This window comes from Mauremys mutica, chromosome 2 (genome assembly GCF_020497125.1).
Source record: "Mauremys mutica isolate MM-2020 ecotype Southern chromosome 2, ASM2049712v1, whole genome shotgun sequence".
Taxonomy (NCBI): domain Eukaryota; kingdom Metazoa; phylum Chordata; order Testudines; family Geoemydidae; genus Mauremys; species Mauremys mutica.
In genome coordinates, this window is record NC_059073.1 from 263,356,600 (window position 1) to 263,367,816 (window position 11,217).

Sequence of the window (11,217 nt, forward strand, 5' to 3'; positions counted from 1 at the left end):
CCCCCCCTTCAGTAAAACAAGTTTCTAATATCCAACATTCTGCATGAAGTCTTGCTGAGTGTATAATGGCTTCCCTGTTTGTCTAGTCAATGCATGTCCAGTATCTCTGTAATTTAATGCTCAAAGTACTTTGGGATACCTCCCATATGGAAGGTGCTATATGAAACTAAATTCTGCGCTAAAAATGATATTTCCCAAAGGGTTCAGTGAGCCCATCTTAACATTTTTGAAAGCTATGGAAAAGGAACGAGCTCTGACATTCTTGTATGAAAGCCACCAAGAAAGATGAATTTGTCTGTACAACTTCCATAGGCAAGGTTCATAGATGACCTGTGTTTGGAAGATCATTTGTTTACACATACAAATATTCCTCCCTAGGAGAACATTAGAAGCTGTGAAATTTTCAGGACAGTGGCCTCCCATTTAAAGGCACACGTTACACCCACATTTTTGTACCTACAATTCAGTTACACATATAGCTACTTATATGTACTCCCATTGTTCATCTTGTTTGTGGATAACTGCAAGTGCAAATTACTCCAACTGCAGTGACTAGATATACCCCATAACATTTAAACTCCAAGTTGCTAGGTCTGGTTCAAAACTGCATTACTTCAGTTTTTTGTCAGTGAAAGTCCAGTGTTTTCCATGGAATTCAACTGACATAAGACTGGAACACAGTGATTAATCAAGTCCCTTATCAGAGATGATTGAAAAACTGGAAAACAATTTCATAAACAATTGTGATGTCACTTCCATTTGAGGACTTTGAAATGGTGCAGTTTATACTTTTTTTAAAATTTTCATTTAAAAAATTTTTTTTTCTCTTTTCTACCTGGTTGCTCTCTCTCTCTCTCTCTCTCTCTTTTTTTTTAAATGTCCTCCTTGCCACTGCATGCAATAAAATGAATACTGTCCAGGATATTGCTCCCTCCAGACATTTATTCCTTTTCTACTCAAACTTTTCAAAACTTCTCAAACTTAACTCAGTCCCTCTAACTATGTAAATTTTGGGAAAGTTTTGAAAAGCAGCAGAATAGAAAAAGTAAATTGGTGTGTGTGGGGGGAACACTCCAAACAAAAAGTAAAAATTAAAAAAAAGGAATCTTTTCCCTGCATCATTAATTCTGTTGCTTTAAGTGACAAAAAAGCAAAACCTGTGAAGAGAAATATTTTTAAAGGTGATTTTCAAAAACTGAAATAAATTTTTCACTTTAAAACTAAATGAAAATTTTTATTTACAAATTGCCCATAGGAAAAATATAATAAAAGCACATTTTCTGGTGAAAAATCTTACTTTCATTAAAATTCTGTTTTTGATGGGAATATTTTTCTGTCAAAAATCTCAGCCATCTCTACCTACTATATATTTCCCAGAAACCTTTTATTTTTTGAGACCCAGTGTTCCCTCTGTTTTCATGCTTCATATCTTCCAACCCCTGATGGCCTTGAATCGTGACAACCAACCCATTTGTCAAAGAGAGCTGGTGGAGACTCCCTCTGGACCGTATCAGCATCACTCCAGGTGTTGCTAGAAAAACACATTAGAGAGTGAGCAAGGCACAGCCTCCAGTTAGGGTTAGCACATGCAAGCTTAGGAGTTCAGGAACAAAACCTAGATCTATATATGACAGCACAACGTGCAGCTAGCCACTAGACCAAAAAACCACCACTCCAGCTGCTTTAAAGGTGACCTGAAAAAACAAATCAAACAAATAAAAGGGGGTTGTGCCTTCATCCTTCTACCCCTACCCCCCTTCTGATGTGAAATGAAGACCTGGAGGGGTTGGGTTGTTTGGGTTTTTTTAGACTTTTTCTGCATATCTGTCCTGTTTTTCCTGGACAACTGGAGAACTAGTAGTTTTATGACATCACAAATACCAAACTAGTGCATTACAGAAGAATATGCAGAAACAAAGACAATAAACAATAAATATCAAACTTACTATAAACAGTGGAAGAAAGGCTCTGTTTGTAAGATTGGATTCTCCAGTCACTCAAGTGCTTGATCCTACTCCCATTGACACCAATGCTAAAACTCCCATTGACTTCTATGGGGCAGGATTAGGGCTTAATGAAGGGCTGAGAAATCTCCCAATTCATATCTGAGTCCTCAAATACAAAAAATAAAAAACATGGAAAAGTCAGATTGAACATTCCTGATATTTCTAAGGTAAGAAATATATAGAAACATTTCCACCCCAACACTATTTTTAGACCTGTCAGGACTTTATATACGTTATAGAGCAGCAAAAGAGGGCGTAAACCATGTTTTACCTTTGCAGGTTAGTGTAATTAGAACCATATACATTTACATTGCCATATCATTCCTGAAGAGGATCACAGTTTAGATTTTTAACAGCAATGTTCTTTTTGCATTTGCCTTTGTTATTCTTCCATAAGTCATAAAGAAAAAACAAAGATAGTATGCAGTAGTTGCTATTTATGCAACAAGATGAAAAAAATCTACACAATATGGGATTTCGGGCCTTGATCTCTGATAGGGGCCCCAAAGTGTTACTGCAGTAAGAACAATAGCTATAATTACTAGTACAGTAAAATAAGGTGGAAGATCAGTAACTCTTACACCTTCTTTCAGTTGCTTTTCCAGCTATAACCCTTATATACAACTCATAATTGTATAAATTACACAAGCTTCCCTTCCCTTAGATTAGTGGCCCTACTTCTGATTTGTCTCACACCAATTTTACAATGTTTTAGCATCATTAACTTCACTGACATTGCTCCTGATTTACACCAGTGTGAGTTCATAATCGGGCTCAGGGAGGCAAATTCAGAGTTGATGTGTAAATTACAGTATGTGAGTGTGAGTCTAAAGCCTGGTCTACACTACGCGTTTAAACCGGTTTTAGGAGCGTAAAACCAATTTAACGCCACACCCGTCCACACTAAGAGGCCCTTTATATCGGTATAAAGGGCTCTTTAAACCGGTTTCTGTACTCCTCCCTAACGAGAGGAGTAGCGCTAATATCGGTATTACCATATCGGATTGGGGTTAGTGTGGCCGCAGATCGACGGTATTGGCCTCCGGGCGGTATCCCACAGTGCACCACTGACCGCTCTGGACAGCAATCTGAACTCGGATGCAGTGGCCAGGTAGACAGGAAAAGCCCTGCGAACTTTTGAATATTTCCTGTTTGCCCAGCGTGGAGCTCCGATCAGCACGGGTGATGATGCAGTTAAAAATCAAAATAAAGAAAGAGCTCCCGCATGGACGATGCGGACGTGATCGCTGTAGGGGCAGGCAAATCTGTTCTATCAGCACTCCGTTACAGAAGACGAAATTCAAAATCATTTTTTAAATATCTCCAGACAGATGCCATAGCAGGGACTCAGCGCACTGCTGCGTGACAAGCGTAACGGAAAGCCAAAGAATCAAATGGATGCTCATGGACTGGAGGACTCAAGCTATCCCACAGTTCCTGCAGTCTCTGAAAAGCATTTGCATTCTTGGCTGAGCTCCAAATGCTTCTAGGGTCAAAAACAGTGTCCGCGGTGGGTCAGGGCATAGCTAGGCGATTTACGCGCCCCCCCCACCCACCCCCAGAAGTGAAAGGGAAAACAATCCTCTCTTGACTCTTTTACATGTCACCCTATCTTTACTGAATGCTGCAGATAGACGCGATGGTGCAGCACTCAACACCAACATCCTTGCTCCCCCCACGCTATGGATGGCTGATGGTACAATACGACTGGTATCCGTCCTCATCATCAGCCTATTGGCACATGGGGCAGTGCAAAAGGACTGGTAACCATGCTGACTAGCATCTGTTAGGTCGATCAAGGGCGCCTGGTCCTAATTTTTCCTGGTAGATGGTACAGTATGGCTGATAACCATCGTCATCATAGCAACAGGGGGCTGAGCTCCATCAGCCCCCACCCTTCATGTGTAAAGAAAAGATTCAATTGCCCCTGAACTAGCAGAGGGATGCTGGGCTCCTCTCCTACACACTCCTTACAGTCCTGTCTGGACTATCATAGCAGCTGGAGGCTGCCTTCCACTCATTTCTCACTAACAAGTCACTGTGTCATCACACAAGTGGGGGGACAATGCTATTGTAGCCCAGGAAGGCTGAGGGAAGAACAGAATGAACAGGTGGGGTTGTTGCAGGAGCACCCCCTGTGAATAGCATACAACTCATAATTTCTGCAGGATCTGACACAGAGCAGCTGTGCTCTCTGGTTATGATATACAGTTGTTCTCTAGTACGCTTGCCCATATTCTAGGCAGGACTGATTCTATTTTTAGATACCAAAAAGGAGGGATTGACTCAGGGAGTCATTCCCAATTTTGGCTTTTGCGCCCCTGGCTAAGAGCAGCCAGGGGCACTTATGACAGCAGCAAATGGAACAGTGCAAAAGGACTGGTAGCCACGATCATCTTATTACCAATTTATGGTATGGTAGATGGTACAATATGGCTGATAACCATCTCTGCTATCATGCAAAAGCAAAAGCATGCTGCTGTGTAGCGCTGCTGAATCGCCTCTGTGAACGGCATCTAGTACACATACGGTGACAGTCACAAAAGGCGAAACAGGCTCATGATTGCCATGCTATGGCATCTTCCAGGGCAATCCAGGGAAAAAAGGCATGAAATGCTTGTCTGCCGTTGCTTTCCCAGCGGAAGGAGTGACTGACGACATTTACCCAGAACCACCCGCGACAATGATTTTTGCCGCATCAGGCACTGGGATCTCAACCCGGAAATTCAAAGGGGCGGGGGAGGCTGTGGGAACTATGGGATAGCTACGGAGTAGCTACCCACAGTGCAATGCTCCAGAAATCGACGCTAGCCTCGGACCGTGGACGCACACCACCGATTTAATGTGTTTAGTGTGGCCGCGCACACTCGATTTTATACAATCTGTTTTGTTAAACCGGTTTATGTAAATTCGGAATAATCCCGTAGTGTAGACGTACCCTAAGGCAGTCTAGCTGATGTAATTTATATGTGGAGTGGGTGGAAGAAGGAGTAAGTTAAAGCAATTTAGACTCACATCTCAGAATCTGATCCAGGGATTTGTGCTGCAAAGGAGGGGTTCTGAACTACCCAGGATGGCAGAGGCTGAAAGCACTGCAGTGGCAACACACCCAGCTCCTGATGTGTATATAGGAGTGAACAGACCTCACATTCCTCTTCAGCTACCTCCTCCTCCTCCATATTTTATTCAGCATGAAGTTTATGGGCAATAGGAGAAGGAACCTCCATCTTCTCTCAGCTGGAAGGAGACTTTCCAGGAGATGAGGCTCACAGCAGGGTTGGGAAGGAAGTAAATGGAGAGGTTTTTTTCAGACAGCAATTGTGTGTATATATATACATACTATTCTATTAACTTAATTCTGAGGCACATATATATCTCCCAAAGGCTGGATCAATTCAATACATAGGAAACAAGTTATGAACATATCATGTTCTGTTTTTCAGCAGACTGAAGTCTGAGTCCACAAACACAAAATTGTCATATTATTTTACCAGCACATATATATTTCTTGCTGTGCCGAAAGGTGATGTGCCCAACAGTAGGATTGTAGACAGACAAAGGTATGGGGCAGAGAAAAAAATGTTTTTAACCAGAACATTGTTTACATAGTGGCAGGTTGACCCAAAACTTGGCTTAGAAACTGTGAAATGTATAACACAGAGTAGCGATGGCTGCATTGCGATACTGCCAATAAGCCATCCACACACTGAGAAACAAGTATTAATAAAGAATTAGTGTGAAAAATCAGCGTTATTTTATTGGTTTTCTAGGAAGCATGCAACGAGATGATGATGAGGAATTCTAGCAGAAGACAGGCCATCTGTCCATCCATCCAATGGGTACTCAGGCAGAAGCATTATACAATTAAGACACAGATCTGATTCCTCTCAGCTTGGGAGCTGAGTAATATTGTCTTTCATTCAGTGCTTCAATCACACAGTCTTTCCAACATGATCAAAGGTGAGTTCCACAGAGCACTTATTTTGCATGTTGAACATGTTGAAACTTTACATACCTTTTTGCTTTGAGAAGAAAGTACTAAGTCCAAATCTCGTAGGTGCAATAAATCTTCACTGCACTAGCTGAAGATGAGAACTTTGATTATTTTGCATATTATTCATCTATTACTTAACTTTACAAGAATACAATTCAGGTAAACTATGCTGCTGCTAAATTTTCCCTAGACATCTTTTGCTGTAACAAGAAAATTTTGAATTATTAGGACAATCTGTTATTTTAGGTTTTTGAAATGTTGAACTATTGCTAAACCAAAACAATATTTAACTATATGGGGTGAAATTCTGACCCTATTGACTGCAAAGTGGACAGGATTTACTCATGGAATTCAAAAGAATGGATAATCAGCAGCACACAACATTTATTAATACCTGTTTTAAAAATAATTCTGAATAATTCTTAGCAAGTGATCAAATTAAGAGTCTTTTGAACAGCACTCTTGAACAAATAAGTCTTTTGAACCATCCTGTTCGTACTTGGATTACATCAGTCTCCAATCACTGCTGAAAAACCATATAATAAGGCTGAGGTGCCATGTGCCCCAGAATTAATTTAAAATTAAACTAGAAGATTATATCACCTCATGGATATGTGAACTTCATTATACCAACTCCAGTGATATCACAGTGAGCACTGTGATGTATGTGAAATCTAGAAGAGGAGTCATCACATCATAGAAGCTGCTGGTTAACTGTTTTGTGCATCCAGATCAGTCAATTAGAGTGTATTCTGAGGATGTAATGCTTATAACTCTGTAGCCTGTTTCCATAGCTTTGGTGGGTTGAGTTTCTGAACTGGAATTAGCTCTTTCCTGCTTGAATAGATGAATTAATTTCTCTTATTAAACAATTATTTTTCTAATTTCCTCCAAACAAATAAGTACATTCCTTATCACTATGCATAGACTCTGTATTACAGATTCATACTCCTATTCATGAATCATGACAGAACAGTGGAATGTGCACAAAAATTTCGCTCCTGTTGAAATCACAAGTTTTTCTATTAGCTTCAATAGGAGGAATCTCAAGCACTGTGTAAGTGAGTAGAGACTGAAAATAAGGGGCTCTGTACTGGGAATGTTAGGTGCTGAAATTCCCTGGCTTCTGGTTTGTAGATCTAGATATTAAAAAAAAAATGAACAAGTTCAGGCATCTGTAATTCTACAAGAAAACAACTAAGTAATCCAGATTACCATGGGAAAAAATAACTGAGTTTTTGTTCTAATATGGAGCGATCTAGCTAGCATTCAACAGCAGTATATATTACTCTTCAGACACAAACACAGTACAGTTATGTGTTATTTCTATATTGAGGTATTGTAAACCCAGAACCAATACTGCAACTAAAAAACTGGATTAGGGCCTTGTCTTGCTGACAGTGAAGTTAATTATAGATTTGTCCCATTAACCTCAATGGGAGCTGGATCAAGTTGGAAATCTGGAACTAGTATAACTCATGATGATCATTAATAACACAGTGGTGCTTTTTCATCTTTGACAGCCTCCAAGTAAATGAACAACAGCAAAGCTGAAATTAAGTTAAAAAATAAGGTAATGGATTGCCCATGGAAAATTCTGGAAACAAATTCGTTCAACTACAACAGGAATGAGTATTTATACATTGGCAAATCTCCGTAAAGCTATATTGTATACTCCAAAAAGTTGATAAGGAAATGTTCTGCATGAGGAAGGCATCAGACTGTTAAAAGTTTAGAGACAGCAGGAAATGATTCATATCACAGTACTGTGGAATCTAGAATCACTTATATTGGTGAGCATACTGTGCCTCACCAGCTCAGATTATCATGAAGAATAGTTTAGGTTTAAATCATCTTGTTAAAACAATTACTAATAGCTAAAGATACTTAAGAGTCCCCTAGAAATTAAGGATCAAACAAAGGCATGAAGATCTGCAAAAGTGCTTCCAAAGTTCAATATGCTCTCAGCACTCTATGTAAAAAGCTCAAATGACAAATGGAAACCAGAGTCTTTTGAAGCCCATAACAAATACTTCATATTGACACATAATTGAAATACTCATCGGAAAAGCTACCCAGACACAATGGATGGCATGTGATATGAACAGAAGTTAAAAACAGGATACAAGACTCTGGGGACTATAGTGAAGACTATCCAAAGGCTAAATGACAAATATAAAAAACTCTAACTGCATTCAAGTTACCAGATGCTTCATAAATAGACAATTAACTAACTGAATCCAGAGAATCAAGGGGGAATACTACCAAGATGCAGGAAACCCAGTGGAAAAGTAATCTTAGCAAATCAACAAGACACAAAAAAAGTATGTGCAACTATATATACTTATAACAGAGGTGCAATAGGTAAAACAGAGAATAATCCTCTCAATGCCAGGAAAACTCAGTCACCTAATTCAAACTCCTGATACAGAAGAAATGTTTTGGTTTATCTGTAAGCATTTTGGTTTACATGTTGTTATGAGAAGATGAAATTGCATATATGTTGTTCTTGAAATTAGCACTGTGCATTGTGCCACCACCAGGATTGTGCTGGGGAATGTGAATGAGCACCCGGGAATGGGCAGCAGGGGATGGATCACTTGATTACCTGTTCTGTTAATTCCCTCTGGGACACCTGACATTGGCCACTGTCGGAAGACAGAATACTGGGCAAGATGGACCTTTGGTCTGACCCAGTATGGCCGTTCTTATTTCATGAGTTAGACAGGGTCAAGTCTGGTCAGTATTTGAAGGAGCAGTTCACCAAGAAAACTCAAGATGGCATAGGCATTATTATTCTCTACCTAATAGATGGTTCTTTTCTCTCTGGATCAGCTCTTTAGGACATAGACCTGTGGCCATACAGCACCTAAACACAGTAGGGTCCAATCCTGATGCAGGCCTCTGGACACTAAAGCAACAGAAATATTAAAAATAATAGTAAACCAATACCCCAGCATGGTGTGGGAAAGGATTGTTTAATTAGTAGGTAATTTACATCAAGTAAAATGTAAAAACAAGGCTCTGAACATTAGTTGTGATTAAGGCTACGTTTTAGTCACAGTATTTTTAGTAAAAGTAATGGACATGTCACGGGTAGTAAACAAAAATTCACGACCCGTGATCTGTCCATGACTTGTACTATACCCCTGACTAAATCTTGGGAGTGCTGCGGGTGCTCGTGGTGGGGCGTGGCTACTGTGGGGGAAGCCCGGGGGACATTGCAGGGTCCTTGGGAGTGCGGGAGTGTGGCAGGTGTTGAGGGGCCAGTCCAGGGGGTACTGCGAGTGCAGGGGGGAGCTGTCATTGGGGTGCCGTGGTGCTTGGGTGGGAGCAGCCCAGGACTCATGCTGGGGGAGGGTGGGGGGGAGAGAAGTTGGTGGGATTGGCAGGCTCCCTACCCGGCTTCTTGGAAGTGGCGACATGTCCCTCCCTAAGCTCCTAACTCCACGCTTTGCCAGCTCCGCAGCTCCCATTGGCCAGGAACTGTGGCCAATGTGAGTTGTGGGGACGGTGACTGCGGGAAGAGGCAGCACATAGAGCTAGGCGCTAAGGGAGGGAAGGAAATGGTGCTGCTTCCGGGGAACCCCCCAAAGGTAAGCGCTGCCCAGAGCCCTCACCCACTCCCACACCCTAGCCCTGAGACCCCCACACTCCCAAACTTCCCCTGCTGCTGTTGGGGGGCAGAGGTGCGGTGGCCCGAGACTGCCCCAGCTGCAGCCAGTGCAACTGGCCTGGGGCTGCCTGAACTGCCTGTACAGCCCCGAAGCCAGCTGCACCAGCTGTGGCAGAAATCACGGAGGTCACAGAAAGTCACAGAATCTGTAATCTCTGAAAGAAACTTGCAGCCTTAGTTGTGATTAAACACCCCCGTTACAATTTTCACAAGAGTGTACCAGCGAGTGTTAGCTGTTGTCCTGCCCAAATCCTAATTTAGGTAATTATATTTTGTCTTTACCGATCTAACTTTATGCTTCACTTGCAAATAGAGATGGTATTTTTTTTTCTCCTGTCCTAAACGGTTCTGCAGTACTGCAGTGTGCTGTTAAACAGTTGCTGCTTTCTACAGCAGGGGTAGCTTCACTTGCAGTTGTTAAAAAGATTCCTAAGGAGTTTGCAAATCACTTTGGGATGAAGGGCATTACGTAACTGTGAGACACTATAGTAATATTTATTATTACTATTACAACTATAATAGACTTCATTGTGAAGGGTGAACACCCCCATTTCCCATTGAAAGAAACTTGCAGCTGCTCAGTATGCTCCAGCATAAGCCCCCAAAATAATAAGATATTATAAATGAAAAAGTAACATGATGAAACCGAAAACATAGATACTTATAGACTCATAGACTTTCAGGTCAGAAGGGACCATTATGATCATCTAGTCCAACCTCCTGCACAACACAGGCCACAGAATCTCACCCACCCACTCCTGTAACAAACCCCTAACCTATGTCTGAGTTATTGAAGTCCTCAAATTGTGGTTTGAAGACCTCAGAGAAGAGGAGGCTGCAGTAGCCATGGCAGGATAGAAGAAAATCTTTTCAAGACTCTCTGATGCTGCAGTTTTTATAGGGGAAGATGTAAGAAAGGATATACAATGTGTGCTGTTATGCTGCCATGGCTAGTTAGTGATGAACGGGCATAGGAGAGAATTGAATAATGGCAGCTGACTTGCGACAGCCTTGGAATCTAGTATTGGCCTTTTACATAATACACAGAAACTTGGGTTCCAATTCCTAGTCCTTTCTGTCTAAGCCTGGAAATTTGTGGATGCAGCATGATCTGCAACTGCAGGAGGGAGAAGAAAACTCCTATTACTCAGGCATCCTTGCTTACTATACACCTTTCATCCAGCACCTGAATTTTAGGGGCACTTCATTCAGATTCTCAGCCTGTCAGACACAGCACCGCCAGACAGATGGCCCATTCCCTCTTGTACCGTGGGCCCTCGTCACTTCCTCACTTTCTCACATCCATATTCCTGAGCCAGAAAAGGATCTTTTTCACTTGGTTGGTTGTGTTCCTAACTTATCAGATGGCTTCTGTTGTGGCAGCCTTTGAATCATATGTTGCAGATGTGTATGAGGGCAAAGCCTCTTGTAAGGTGCTGCATTAGCCTTATTAAGTCATGAGACCAACTGGCTTGTGGTAAATGAGGGCATTTGTTCTCAAGTGCAAAAAAGACTCATTGCTGACTTTCCTCCTTTTAACA

At 41.5% G+C, this 11,217-nt stretch overlaps 1 long non-coding RNA gene across 1 annotated transcript; it reads right to left on the minus strand.

Moving 5' to 3' along the window:
• Positions 1 to 1,285: 1,285 nt before the first annotated feature.
• LOC123365284 lies at positions 1,286 to 6,312 on the minus strand. The gene is made up of 3 exons (XR_006577514.1): positions 5,022 to 6,312; positions 1,947 to 2,112; positions 1,286 to 1,531 (listed from the first exon to the last, which is right to left on the minus strand). It is a non-coding gene; the product is annotated as an uncharacterized LOC123365284 (long non-coding RNA).
• Positions 6,313 to 11,217: the final 4,905 nt, after the last annotated feature.